The 15754-nt window shown below is 40.7% G+C and overlaps 1 protein-coding gene across 3 annotated transcripts in view; it reads right to left on the bottom strand.

The window, feature by feature from the left end:
* Positions 1–15754, bottom strand: part of FBXW8 (F-box and WD repeat domain containing 8) — a 102383-nt gene that overhangs the window by 39388 nt on the left and 47241 nt on the right. The window lies entirely within an intron of this gene.

A 15754-nucleotide genomic window follows, 5' to 3' on the forward strand; every position in this document is an offset into this window, starting at 1 on the left:
TCTTCCTTTGTTCTTGCCTTGAACTCAGTCTCTGAACTGTAAATGCCTTGAATTTAGGCTCTTACTGTAAACTATCATTCAGCTTACATAAAGTTAAAAGGAAATAATACATCAGGACCACTTTGCAAGACTTTCGAACTGTCCGTAGTCTAAGCGGGTGAGCATGCAAAGTAGAACTTTTCCTCAAGCTTATGTTCAAATGTAAAAGACAGTGTACTCTCTAAGGAGAAGCAGATCCCGAAAGGCTTCATGACAAATTCCCCTGGCAAATATTTTGACAAATTCTTTCCATTCTGGCTCAGAGAGAAAAGCTGTGCAGCAGGAAATGCCCAGGGCTTTACGGATTTAGGAGCTGGGGTCTCCCTGTCCAGGATGTACCATCCCCACACAGGACCCTGCAATGCTCTTCACTGCACTCGTCTGCATGTGCCTGGGACGTCACCAGTCACGAGAAATAAAAGCGCTGCTCGCATGGAGCTTTCAGGAGTCTACCTCACGTCTCCTCTCAGGGAGGCACACCATGAACTCATTTTGCGTAAGAGAAGAAAGAGAGCTGGGAGGGGCTAAACTGGAATCCAGCTAGAGAAGTGCAGGATGAGCGTTATGTTTACAAGTGCATGAAATAACTCTGAGTTGGCTGAGTAACTGCGGAACCCCAACAAACTCACCCCGTTCTGCCAAGCATGGAGGCTGTTTAACCACAACTCACTCTAAGCACACATGGAGTTTATCTATAAACACATTTTTCACTATTGATCAAGTACTTTGGTTTTGTTGGCATCATTTTTCCAGTAGAACTGGATACAATAAAATACACTTCACCCCTCAGAGTTGGGTTTCACAGAGCTACCTGAAGAAAGACCTTTTTTGGAAAAGAATATATATATTCCAGTGCTCCATTAATGTAATGGCCAGATCCTCTTCTGAACATCTGTTGTGCCATCACCCTCACTGATCCCCCCACTTCAGTCAGGGCTGCCCTCACTTGTCAAGGGTGCTGGTGTTGGTGCCAGTTCTCCGACATCACTTTTAGTACCTAAGCATCAGGGACTGTCACTGCTTTGTGAAGAACTGACCCTCTGTCATACACAATGCCCCTCTTTACCCTTGGCTACCTTTGCTTGGAAATCCACTTCGTCCGCACTTGCCAAAGCCACACAGCTTTCTTTTGGTTACAGTTGGTGGCTGGATCTCTGTCTTTTCACGCTGCCTTGTGTCTTTGAAGGGGGTTTCCTTGGACAATGAACAGTCAGTCTTGCTTTTAACTGGGGTGTCTGGATATTTCATACACTTAATGTGATCATGGTGACGTGGGTTTAATCTACCAAGTTGCTCTTTGTTTTCTGTCTGTCCTATCGATTCTTTGCTACCTTCCCCCACCTCTTTTTTGGGGGGGATTGTCTGGGTTGAGTATGTGTTTATTTCATTTTGATTCCTTTGTTGGCTTATGAGTCAAAGTCCTCTGCTGTGTTATTTTATCTATCGTTTTAGCATTTTAAGATACATGACCAACTTACACCGTCTACCTTGAAGGACATTCACCACTTGAGAGTGCGAGACCTTGACAGCATACACAGCGTCTCTCCCTTCCGGCCTTTGTGTTCCTGTCACCATTTTTATCTCTGCGTGTCATGTTATAAGCCTTGCATACATTGTTATTTTTGCATAAGCAGGCAATTATCTTTTAGAGTGAGCTAAATAATGAGAAAAAGAACCATTTCTTTTTACCACAAAATCCCACTTCTGGTGTTCTCTCACTATCACTTACAACATTATAAAATCTGGCAGCTTTTGCAAGGTTTGCAATTTCACTCTGAACTCCTTTGCTGGGTATGTGACCCAAAAGCACAGGGGCAAGAATGGACACAGCAGCCAAAAGAGAGGGATGTGTGAGTGAAGACTAGGATTATAAATGGTCAGCTTATTAGTAGAATTAATCATAGCTACTTTTACAACCTCAAAACTTCAGGGACTTGAACAGTGACTACTTGAATTATAAAAATATTCTATAATACTGTAGTTTATCCATGTTGATAGTCAAAAAGGAATTAATGTAATAACGCATTCAATAAATATTTACTGAGCCCGCACTTTGTGCCCAGGCACAAAGGCACTGGGGATGCTACATTGAATCATACAAACCAAAACAGTCCCTGACTGCATGGAACTAACATTCTAGTGACATCTACAAAGCATCTCATCTGGGGGCATATAAAGAATAGAAGAATGTGATCCTGAATCTCACAAAACACATACTAGAAGAAAACAAAAATTTTGGTAACTAAAATGTAAATTAAACTTTAACCTTCTGTCACAGTGTCATACCATTTTCAGGTCCCAAAAAAAAAGAATGGCTAACTTTTCCAAACACTTCCAGTTGAATGAGGTCCATATTCACTGCATGTCTAAGGAAGAAGCAATCAATGCCTGTCACAGCCAAAGAGATCTGCTTCTCAAATAGGTATTTAAAAAAAAAAAATCTAATATTGATTCATTTGAAAGGCCAAGTTTTATCATACTACAGACACAGCAATGAGAGACTTGGCTGTGGACATCATGTGGATTCAAAAAGTGGCAGGACTGTGTCCTTCTCCTCTACTCCCCACAGCCACAGTAGTGAATTCTGAGGGCTGAACGTGGCCAAACGTCAGTAATAAGCGGCTTGCTGATGTTTGTCTCATGTTTCAGTAAGGGAATACTAGGTTGCAAGAAACAGAAATACAATGAAATTGGCTTAAACGTTATCAGGAAAACAGACCGAAAAGGTAGGGCTGTCATACAGCCTGAGGGCAGGAAATGCATTTGGAGATCAGAAGGGATCAGAACCAGAACAAGAAGACACTGGAAACAAGGCAGGGCTTGTCTTTGACAGTTTCATTTTTCCTCTGTGCACAATCAGGCTTTCTCTCGTCCCTGGTCAGCGAAGAACAGTGGCTGTCCCCATTCCACAAGGTCTTCTACTCCACGCCCACAAGTCTGAGTCCCAGTCTATGAAGGGTTTCCTTATCCCCTGTCCAATCAGCTAAGGTCAAAAGGCAACTCAAATCCTTTGCACCTGCCTACCTCTTGAGGGGCTGCAAAGGGTCCTCAGAGCAAGGAGGCACCCAAAAGGTGTCTACCACATCACCTTGTATGTCACACCAAAGTAAAACAAGAAAAATTCTCAGCAAAGGCAAAGGGAGGCTCCAAGTCATTTCTCAGTAACTTAAGAAGCAGGTCTCCGCCACCATTTCCTGGACCAAGCATAAGCCTTGAGAGTCAGAGTTAATGGCCCCCATTCTGCCTCCCACAGACTAGAAAGCAAAGCAGGTATCCTTTCAGGTTTCATTCTGATACAGTGCTGGGATGAAATGGTTCTGTTCTGCTCATAAGAGATATGAAAGGATGCAGACAAAAGAAACTAGGTCTTTCTAACAATATGAAAGAAGACAATGAGGACACACCAAGGCCCAAAATTTAGGTGGGGGCAGGGTCTGGCAGCCCCACCTGCTTCCTGGGCTCAGGACCTTCCACCTTGACAGAAAGGAAAGAAGCCTTGACAGAATGAACTCCAGGGCCCTAGACTAGCAACAGTCATTAATGATGACATGAGTAATGAGGGGGGTCTTTGGAGGAGACATAAAGCTGCTCAGCAGCTGTGGATGGGCACCCATGCCAGTTTGCAGCATGCCCCTCCCACCTCCCAGAGGAGGCCAGCCAGAGTGTGGTAATGAAACTGCATATAGTGGAAATGGGATCTAAATGAGTTTAAACTGATTTATGTTAGCTTTTGTAAAGATTACTAGGTATCTGGAAAGTGCTACCACTGTGAAATAATGTTGACAATCCTTAAGACCTCTGCCTAATGGTACTTGCGCAGAGTATTTATATTCCTCGTCATGGGAACAAGGACCATAATGGATACCATTTTTGTTTTATTAGGGATGCATATTTAAATTAATCTGCTATTTGCCTAAACAATTAGCTGCTTCTGTTTGTGTGCACAAAGCCAAAATTGCAATTAGGCTTCCATCAAAAAGATAAGTCCCAACTAAAACTGTCCCGGTGGAGTCATAAGAGCTCAGGGTACAACTTTCCAAAATTACTTTTTAGCATAATGGTAATTATGTTAATTGCTTGAAAGGTAAATAACCGCTGAACTGGTTTTGGAAAAAAACACAATTGGTATTACCCCTCCCCTTTGATCTCTTCCATGCACCATATAATTTAAAACAAGTTACCAGTTTAAAAAGTCAAACACTGGTCACTTCCTGGACAACAGTTTGTCTTGTGGCATTTGGAGCCTTCTTGATTAGAACTCATTTTAATCATGAGCTCCTCTCCTTGGGCTTACACCTGAAGTTTGGTCTCAGTTTCATATTAGTTAAATAGACAGGATCAATTAACTGAATGAAGCTGAGTATTTTTAAAGGTAGCTGGTAATCTTAATTTCTACCATGTAAATAAACAGTTGCCTATAAGAAATTAAGCAAAAGTCAAAAGAAATTCTACAAGCGAAAAAGCATTTTAACAAAAAGTCAAACTAAACGTGTACCTCTCCATTCATCAACTCTACACAATAGCACTTTGAACAAGTGGGCCAGAGACATAAAGGAAGTATAAAGTTTGAGAGGAAAAAGAAGTCTTGCTCTCATGGAAGAGGTGCCGACAGGAGATGAATACCAATGAAAACAAGGGCCATGAAGAAGAGCTAAACCATGAGGGTCCTGAAAGGAAAAAGCTGAAAGAAGTTTACTCTTGCCCGAATGCTGCATGGTGTCCTGGACATCACAGCTATCATAGGGCTGAGGCTGGGCTCTGTTGCCTACAGCAAATAAATAAACAGGAATATTCTAGAAGCTGCATGTTACATTATAATCTGAATGGGTTTAAGGACCAATGAAGAGGGCTGGGAGGTGGCTCAGCTGGTAGAGTGCTTGCCTCGCAAGCACAAGGCCCTGAGTCCCATCCCCAGTACTGCAAAAAAAAAAAAAAAAAAGGATCAATGAAGGGACTGGTTAGGACATAAGCAGAGACCAGACATGAGATCGCCAAGCGGAAAGGGAGACAAAGGAAGAGGAAGGAAGGATGAATTCCAAATTCAGTAGCTCTCAAGTTCAAAGCAGAAAGCACATCTGAGAAAGAAAAAGAAACGAAGACACAGAAAACTGAAAAGGAGGCGAATGGCACATCGTGAGACCACGGCGACCGAGGGTCAGAGGAGCACGGGTGGACGGAGAAGCCAGACTCCGAGCAGGCTCTGTGTGAAGGCAAGTCCTGAGAAGGCAGACGGCGTCACGCCGCGGCACAGCCTCTACCCCGTGTGCGTAAGCAAGGCGACGGCATCCAGAAGAGCACACCAGTGACTGGCCAAGGCAGATGCCTCCAGGGAAGGGCCGCCTGGTAGTAGGTGAACTAGGAGGACATGTTTTTCACCAGATACTCCTTGGTAGAATTTTAATTCTTTCTTGCGTAATACTATGTAATATTACAAAATATTATGATTTATGTATATAACTTTATAATTAATAATTTTACTCGTGACTGGATTTTTCCAGTCATAATCTGCATCCTTTTATAATCAGCATTTTAAAAAACCCCTCAAATTTGACCTATGGCCCACTGATGGGTTAAGGTGAAGTTAACTCCAAAGGCATCTAGAACATCTTTGCCACCTCCTCGCCTGGATCAGATGAGAGCAAGACATCCCAGCACAGGGCATGGCCCAGGGCCAGTGTGCAGTAAGTCTTAGTCTCTATTCCTTCTCCTCTTTAAAAAAAAAGACTTTGTTCCTACAAGGAAAATATGCATATCATCAAAAAATAAACACCCACATATTGAGTGACATCACTATGCAATATTTAGAAACAATTTCAAAATAATGCTGATAACTAATGGATATACAGGGGTTCATCACATATTCACTCCAATTTTGTTTTGACGTTTTCATAATAAGAGGGTTTTTTAAAAATAATTTGAAGGGTTAACACTAAGAAGTGAAGGCATATTAACTTGTGTTTTAAGTCTCGTGTGTGTGTGTGTGTGTGTGTGTGTGTGTACATCCCTGGGGACGGAAGCCGGGTCTCCCACAAGGCCAGGCAAGTACTCCACTGCTAAGTTGCATTCTCAGCGCCTCCCTGGTCTTTTTTTTTTTTTTTTTAATTTCAAGACAGTGCCTCATTAAGTTGCCTAGGGCCTCACTAGGTTGCTGAGGCTAGTCCCAAACTTATGATCCTTCTGCCTCAGCCTCCCTAGTCACTAGGATTACAGGCATGTGCGGCCTCCCTTGGCCCCTCACCTTTTTTTTCTTGCCAAGTTTCCAGGCAGTCTTGAAGTCACCAACTCAAGTATCCTCCTGCCTCAGCCTCCTGAGTAGATGGGATTACGGGCATGCCCCTCAACCACTGGCTTATAAATGTTTTCAGTAGTCACACTGCCAACTATCTCAGGGTCCTGTCAAATTAACCATGAAAATTCCAGACATTTGCAAAGTTTAGAAATCCCATTTCAAATCTTCTAAAGATCTTGGAATCATACCTTTTAAGCAAAAGCATGAAAAAACCCTACATAAAGTTCTTCAATTTTTGCAAAGCGCAGTTGGTATGGAGTTAGCTAAGGCAGATGAAAAGCACACTGACTCCACAGAGCACCTAATATCTCACCCGGGCATTCAGATTCGAATGCAAATGTCCCCAGCAAGTGGCTGGTTTTGCCACAGCAGCCTGGATTTGGGGAGGGGGCTCTTGGGTTATAATCTACTATTGTCACCATATTTTGTTGCTGACATTTTCTCTGCTTTGGCCACTGGTAGCTCCAATTTAGTTGCACTGCCCCCATCCCCATCATTTTTTTTTAAACCCTATTTTCTGATCTCACAAAGACATTCCATCTTGTATTTACCTGCCCAACCTCTGAGTCCTTTTATTTAAGCATTAATATTTAGAAACCCAAATCTGGGCACTAGTTGTGCTCAGCATTACTAAGGTAGCATAATATTCTTAAAACACTTAGGATTTAGAACAAACAAGTCCAGGACTTTACCTGAAAGGTCAAAAGTCAAGTTTCCTGCTGGGCAAAAATGACTTCCTTTTCAAGACTGACACCAACCATACTGCAAAAAGTATTAAAAGAACACTTTTTTTCCCTTTGCCTTTCAAAAAAAAAAAAAAAAATCAGTTTTGCTGAGGTAAAATCTATATGCAAAAAAAGAAAAAGTAAAAGAAAGCCACCCTGGAGGACTGGGGATATATGGCTCAGTGGGAGAGCACTTAACTAGCATGAGTGAGGCCCTGGGTTTGATCCCTAGCACCACAAAAAAATTGAGCAAAACCATCAACTCTAAGTGTACAATTTGATGAGAGTGGACAAGTATCTACTACCCTGTAAGCACCACTGCAATCATAAGCATAGAATACTGCGTCACCCAGAAAGTTCCATTACAACCTTTTGTCATGAGTCCCCTCCCCTGGTCCCAGCCCCTGGCAACTGCTCACCTGTTTCCTGTCATGGTTTTGCTTCTGGGGTTTCAGGTAAATGAAATTTTATGTGGCGTGTACTCTCCTGCAAGCAGCTTCCTTTAGTTAGCACAATGCTGTTGAGATGCATCTATGCAGCTGCCTGGGTGGGTAGTTTGTTCAGCTTTACTCATGTATCGTGTTCCATGGTGTCTTCACCACAGTGTATTTATCCACTCACTAGCTGATACACATTTGATTTGTTTTCAGTTTAGAAATCATGGATAAACACCTATCAATAATCATGTACAAGTTTTTGTGTGAGCATGTTTTCATTCACTGGAATAAAAATAAGAGTGAGAATGCTGAGTTACATGTGAGTTTATGTTCAATTTTATATGAAACTGTCACACTGTTTTCCAAAGTGCTGTCCCTGATTTGCATTCCCACGCAAGGAATGGAAATACCAATCACTTCAGGGTCACTAACAGTTGGTATTATCGGCGTTTTTAATTTAAGATGTTACGGCAAGTGTGTAATGATGCTTCATAGTGGATTTAATTTGTACTTGCTTAATGAATGACTAATGATTTTGAGCATCTTTTCCTATACCTCCTGGCCATTCACATCTCTTCTTCAGTAAATGTCTATTCATATTTTTTGCCATTTTTAATAGGTCATTTGCTTACACTTAAGTTGTAAAAGCTCTCTCTCTCTCTCCCTATATATAGATAGATAGATAGATAGATAGATAGATAGATAGATAGATAGATAGATAGATATAAACACATACACATACATGTATTCATACTTATATATCATATCTACATGATACATGTCAGGTAGCAGACATATTTTGTAAATATGTTCTGCCCGTTAATGGTTTGTCTTTTCATTTTCTTAATGATCTCTGAAAAGCAAAAGTTTTAAATTTTAATGAAATCTAACTTTTTTTTTTCCCCTATTTTGTTCTTTTGGTGTCTGAAGAAATCTCCCCAGCACAAGGTCACAAAGACTTTCTACTTTGTTTTCTTCTACAAGTTTTACACTTAGGCTACAATCCATTTTGAGTCAACTTATATATGGCATGGATAAGAATGGAGGGTCATTTTTGGGATGAGGAGGCATAAAGATATCCAACTGTTTTAATACCATTTGTTGAAAAAATTAATTTCTTTATTGAGTTAGTGCATTTATAAAAACATCAGTGGGTAGGTCTCTCTTCTGAGCTACTGTGCTACAGGTCTCTTCTGATGCCAGTAACATGCTGTCCTGACTACCCTGGTTGACAGCAGATTTAAAAATCAGGGAGGATAGTCCTCCAATACTGTACTTCTTTTCTCAAATTGTTTTTGGCTCCATGCATTTTTAAATTCTTTTCAGTCTTAAATTTTAGGATCGGTTTATCAATTCCTACCAAGGAAAAATAAAGTCTGCTGGGATTTTTGACTAGAATCAGACCATCTCTCCAGATCAATGAGGTGAACAATGACATCTTAACCTTCAATCTTCCAATCCATAGTCATGATGACTCTCTTCATTTGAGTCTTTCTTATGTCTCTCAGCAAGACTCATATTTTTTTTAATTAAAAAATATGCAAAACCAGTTCTAGCTGTTTGTTGCTAACCTGGAGAAACGACTGATTTCTGTACACTGATTTACATTCAGTGACAGTGCTAAACATACTTTCTAGATCTGGCAACATTTTTGTTGTGCTTAGGATTCTACACACAGATAATCATGGACATTTTCACCTCTTCCTTTTCCGTTTGTGGGTGTTGTATTTCTTTGTCTCGCCTTACTGCACTAACTAGAACCTCCACTACCATGTGAATAAAAGTAAGGAAAGTGCCTTGTTTCTGATTTAAGAGGAAATCACCATCTTGGACAATTAAGAACAAAGTCAGAGGAGGATCACAAGTTCAAGGTCAGCCTCAGCAAGTTAGGGAGGCCCTAAGCAACTTAGTGAGATCCTATGTTAGAAAAAAAAAAAAAAAGAAGAAGAATGAAGTCAGCTGTAGGTTTTATACAGATGTTCTTAAGCAAATGTAAAAAAGTTCTCTTCTGTGATAGTGAGCAAAGAGTTTTTATCATCAAGAATCAACTGCTATATATGCCAAAACCCCCTAATACATTGGTGTTTTTACATTAAGCAGACACATTAACTTTTAAAGAGATTTTTAAAGCAAAAATATCTTTATATACACCCACGTATTTCCTATTCCCGTCTGCCATCCTACATTCCTGTGCGCAGATCCACACTTGCATTTGTTACTGACTTCCTTCTGACTGAAGGATCTCCTTCCACGGTTCCTGGGGTGCAGGTCTTCCGGGAATGGCACCTCAGGTTTCGTCTGTCTGAGGAAGAATGTGTGATACTACCCTGACAGGTCGCTGAAGCTCTGCTCAGTATTTCCCTCTGTCTTTTTTCTCACTGCTTAATTGTGGACAGTGTCTATTTCTACATCTTCAAATTCACTGATCTTTTATTACATCCGGTGCATTTTCATTTCAAAAATTATCTTTCTTCTTTGGAAGTTCCATCTGGGTCTTTTCTAATATCTCTTTTTTTTTTTTTTCTTTATCATGCTTATGTTCTAAGCTTTTGAAAACCTATGCACCTATTTGTAATAGTTGTTTAAACACTGTTATCTGTTAGTTATTTCTACCATTTCTTATCCTTTCTGTGATTGACTCTCCTCATTTTATGGGTTGCATTTTCCTGCTTCTTTGCATGCTTAATTTTTTACTGGATGACAGATGTTGTGAATTTTATATGCTGGTTCCTGGGTTTTGTTGTATTCTATTAAATAGTGTTGGATTTTGTTCTCGTGCAAAACTAAAATTAGTTGGATCCTTTTGAGGCCTGCTTTTCAACATTTTTTTTAGAGTAGTTCCTGGGCAGCTTTTAGTCTAGATCTAACTTAAATTAGTCCCACTACTGAAATATGAGGCCCTTCCGAGGACTGCTCCAACAACCCATGAATTTCTTCCCGCTCTGTCTCATGAAAATGCTACCTATACCTAGCCCTGGGTGACCCCCAAGAATGGTTTGGGTTCTCCTTCCTTGTCCTGAGCTGTTTCCAGTTGGTAAATAATGTAACTATAGGCCTGCCTTGTTTGTTGTCCTCTTCTAAGGGACCCCAATGTTCAAAAACCATGGCTTAATATATTTTACCCAGCTTTCCAGTTGTTCAAAGCAGGATAACTTCAATCATCTGATTCCTGTTACATCATCTTGATCAGAAACAAGTATTTTTAACTTTTTATTTTGAAACATTTCAAAATGACAGAAAAACTGCAAGATGTTTTATATATTCATTGTTCAGATCCCACAGCCAAAAGTCCCAATAACATGCTTTATGGAAAAAAGATGGATGAGTGGATGGATGGAAGGAAGGAAGGGAGGGAGGGAGGGAGGGAGGTTGGTCCAAGCCAGGACGATACCCTGTACTTGGCTGCCATGTCTCTATTGTCTCCTTTAAGGAGAACAGTTTCCCAGACTGTCCTTGACTTTTGAAGTCAAGAGGGCAGGTGAGTCATTTTGTGGCACATTCCTCAATTTGGATTCGTCCAGCATTTGCTTACGACTAACCAGGTGTGACGGCTGGGCTGGAGCCTCTCACAGGAGGGCCTCTGTGTTGTCCTCACTACGTCCTATTGATGTGGTACGGGATGTGACAGGATGACAATTGGCACCACCCCTGATGATGTCAAGTTTGACCACTTAATTAAGATGGTGTCTGTCAGATTCTCAATGGCAAAGCTAGTTTTTTCTCCCTCCTAATTAGTAAGTGTTTTGTGATGATACTCTCTGAGACTACGTAAAATCCCACCTGTTGTCTCATTCTTACTCACTTGTTTTACCATCAATTGAGTTTTTTGTCTGAATCAATTATCTCCATGATGGTCACCATAGTGATTTTCTGATCTCATTTTTTTCTATAGTTATTAGATGACATTCTATTTCAGGAATTTCTTCGCCCTTTTTATGTATCTACTTATTGTTAAAAGTGTGTACTTCAGGATTCCCATTTTTTTTCATGGCATGTTATATTCTGTTACCGTCAATATTTATTTTGATACTCAAGTTGTCCCAGAACCGGCCAACGGGAGCGCCCTTGGGCGGGCTTCTGCGCACTTGTGAGAGGGGCCATCCCTCCTCACACGCTTCTTTATGTCTAGAGCATACAGATGTTCAAGTTTCCTTGGTCCTTCCTGGCCCTGTCCTGCAGTCGGCACGTATCCCCGCAGCTCTGGTTCCTCTTGGTGCACAGTACTAGCTGCACTCATTGTTACTGGGTTGCTCATTTACACATCCTCAGCAGCAAAGCCAAGACAAGCACGCGCCGCACACCCTTACCTGTTTGCTTCTCTTTCCATCTGTACTGAAAGCCACAAATTCCACACCTATACTCCCCACTTCAACCTGGTCCCACAGGGTTCACGCTGGCCACCCCTCTCCAATAGTAAGAAAACTGGCTTCCGTCACCCACACAACACACTTCACCAGCCTCTTGATAAGTTGCCAACCTGCCAAACCACCACATTGCTGCACTGGGGCTTCCTCCTCCTCCACCTGGACCCTTGGGCACCCACCCCACCCCCACTCACTGCGGCCTGCCTAGTGGCTTTTTCACTGAAAAGACAGGCAAGCAGGCATACTTTGCTTTTAAAACATACTCATTCCACGAATATATTTCTCTCTGTTTTGATAAAACTCAAACACTACAATCAAAACTGCAGGTACTGAGAGGGAGATTAAATTTTCTCAAAATTTGATCTATCTTCCTAAAAAAATCAAATTCATGGTCAGTTGTCAGTTACATATAAGAACTTGAACAGTTTATTTTTCTAAACTATCTTACAAAAGCTACCTTGTGTTATTTACTCCTTTCAGTTTTTAACCTTGTGAACTATAATAAGCCAGGACATGTACTTTGAATTTATACATCACACTGTGTAAATTATTATTAGTGTATTGTGTATTATTAAAAATTGGTTTTCAGTAAAATAACCTCCAATAAAGCAAAGGATTAACACTAAATCTTGTGCCATTCTTTTCTAAGAATTCTTAGTTATCCTAAAAATTAATCATCTGCTATTCTGTACCTAACGCACGGGTTTTTTTTTTTTTTTTTAACAGTTGAGAGTTTGCAGACCACCCAGAATTATCTTTGGACCCCTCAGCATGAAAAACGATGTGCTGAGAGGTCAACATGGGCATGTGGGTGATCGTTCAGTGCCAAGAGCCTGCGAACACAAATGCACATGCTGAGATTCTGTAGTGCAGCTCCTCATAGGGTCAAAAGACCTACATGGGGTCTTTTGAGATTGTCATCAACATTAACACAAACACTTTCAAATGTTTCCTCGAGGCCTTACAACTCTTGCCCGAGACCATCTCTGTGGATTCCCACTGAAGGAATACTGTCCCATTATTAACTTATAATATATGCATTTAAGTCCAAAAGATATATAGATAATTTCAAGCTCTTCTCATTTAAGAAAAGAAAACCTTTTAAAAGAACAGCTTCCCCCATACATAATACAGCCTCTCTGGTTTGCCTATGAGACAGGCTCTTACACCCTGGAGCAGGCCAGGTAGAACTGCTTCAGAGCTCAGCACTCTAAGAAATCCTTCCTGAACACCCACGCTGCCTCAGCTCAGAACTCAGTTTTTTTTTTTTTTTTTTTTAATTCTCCACAGAATATCTTTAAAATGTGAGCATTCTTCCATTAAGAAATTGCTTAAATGAGACTATGGATGTGGCTCAATGACAGAGTGCTTGCCTAGCATGTCAAAGGCCCTGGATTCAATACCCAGTACCACCAAAAAATAAAATAAGATAAAGGAAAAGAAGAAATAAAATTGCTTAAATGTGTGAATGCACCATATCTTTTAAAAGAACCACTCCTAGAAATGTTTTAGTTTTTGTCAGAAAGTTGTTTTACTACATTCTGTTTTTGCCAAGTTTCTAAATGAAAGGCTCCTAGACCTAAAAGCAGACATTCATATCAGGCAAGAATTGATTAATGACACTTTCAAGAGAAGAGACCAGAAAAGAAAGGCCTTGAAATGAAATAAAATTCTTCCCAACCCCAGTCAACTGTCCCAGGCAACTCCCAAGAACACTTCAACATGTCAATAATCCACCCCTAATACTTCAACTTTGACCACGAGAAAGGGAGGTAAACTGTATGTTACATTCAAACGTTATCATCAAGACTCAAAGGAAACATATACAAAACTATCAAAGAACTGACTTTTTTTAATTGAACATAAAATTATTATTAATAAAGTTTTAGAAGCACCTCATGTCTAGCTAGAGCTGCCTAACTAGAACACGGTCCTACTGTTTACTGTTAAAAAGCAGCTTGAAGAGAGCTGATCCCATCCATTGTCACTATGTCAGTTAATGAGAAGTCATTGTCACTTCAGCCCAGGCGGGGCTGGCCAGGACAATGGAGCCTGTGTATGCTCTGACAATTGACCGGGAGTGCTGAAGGAGTGGCTAAGCCACCTTGCCTCACTCGATGCCCACAGAAAGAGGATGGCTGGCGGTCCCATCTAGGTCCCACACGCTAACATGCACCTGGTCTTGTCTTTCCTCTGCCCACTTAGGCGGACAAACAGGAACTTCTTTGCACCTAAGAAGTGTGTAATCTCATCTACTACTGAAGAGTGAGTTTTTAAGACAAACCCTGAACAGGGAGTGGGCTTCCAGCACACTGCCATTCCCTAATGCTGTGGCTCAAGGCCAAAGGCAGGCAAGCATGGAGCAGATGGAGTCCTGGCAAGGTCTCTGCTGTCCCTGCATTAGCAGCATCTGCTCATTACTCAGAACCTTTGCCTGCTTTATCTAATGCTCCAGGAAAAGCATTTTGATTTGATTCATTTCGGTACGGTAACGTGCAACACAATTAGTGGTAAAATCAAACTGGACGACAGCCAGTGCTGACAATCGGAAACAAGGCAGAAGAAATATGAGGCCAGTGGGTTGGAATTCAAAAAATCACAACTGTGGATCACCTTGCCAACTCTCCACACCCCAGGTGCACGTACAGTGTGCCTACAGGGCAAGGAAGTGGAAAAGGACATAGCGATGACTTAGTTTCTCACAAAGCAATTTCCATCTCCCCTCTGGGTGAGAGTTTTTCTATGGAGAACGTGGTACAGACCATGGAGAGGTCTCGATGACTACAGAGCTCCACTTTGGCACAGCCAGAGAACTGGAGTTCATTAACTCATTTTATTATCTTACTCTTCTTTTTTGTGAGGCACAATCACAAATTTTATACAGCAGATCCCACGAGGTAAATTTCCCCCTTGCCATATTTTTTGCCAAAGAATAGCCAGTTCACTGATCCTGGACAGAAGCCATTAAAAAAAAAAAAATAGTGTGCATTTGATTATTTAGATCTGTCTTAGCCCAGGACTAGCTATTCATGAATATGTTGACATAAATGCCACCATGTCAATCTTTTAAACTAAAGCAAGAACAAAGGTAATGCCACCCAAGGTCTGGGGAAAGACAGAAGTTGCTTTTATCACAGAAAAGAGTATCAGCTTGGTAAGATGCACTCAGAGGCACAAGAAAACTCTAGAACTCCTCTAAAATAAATAATCTTTAACACCTAGATGAACCTGAGGCAATCAAAGACTGTCTTCTCAAGCATAATGTGAAACCTGAAAGGACAAGATGGACAAACTCAACGATATAAACATAAACTACCAGACAAACCAACTGAAATGGAACATGAAGTCTGAAAACAGACAGAAACACAAAAATAATTTCATTTCTACAAGTTTGTAAAGGTAGCACCTTCAGCCAGCAAGTAGAGACCAGCTTTCTGACAGGAGATACTGAAAAACAGATACATTCAGATCTACATTTTCTACTAACCCACCGAGGATGAACTCTATATGGATCAAGATTTAAATATTGCCAGATGTGGTGATACACACCTGTAATTCCAGTTACTTGGGAGGCTGAGGCATGAGGAATTCCAAGTTCAAGGTCAACCTGGGCAACTTACAGAGATACTGTCTCAAAATAAAAAATATAAGAAGGTCCAAGGGTGTACTTCAGTTATAGAGTGCCCCTGGGTCCAATCCCTAGTACAAAAAAAAAAAAAAAAAAGAAAAAGAAAAGAAAGAAAGAAAGAAAGGAAGGAAGGAAGAAAGGAAGGAAAGAAAGGAAAGGAAAAAAGAAAGAGAAAAAAGATTTAATTATTAAAAAAGATATAATGATTAATGAAGAAAAAGAAATGTCAGGTACACATGAAAAAATTCAACCTCTCTCATTCTAAGTGTGAA

This window comes from Sciurus vulgaris (genome assembly GCF_902686455.1).
Source record: "Sciurus vulgaris genome assembly, chromosome: 8".
In the NCBI taxonomy this organism is placed as follows: Eukaryota; Metazoa; Chordata; class Mammalia; order Rodentia; family Sciuridae; genus Sciurus; species Sciurus vulgaris.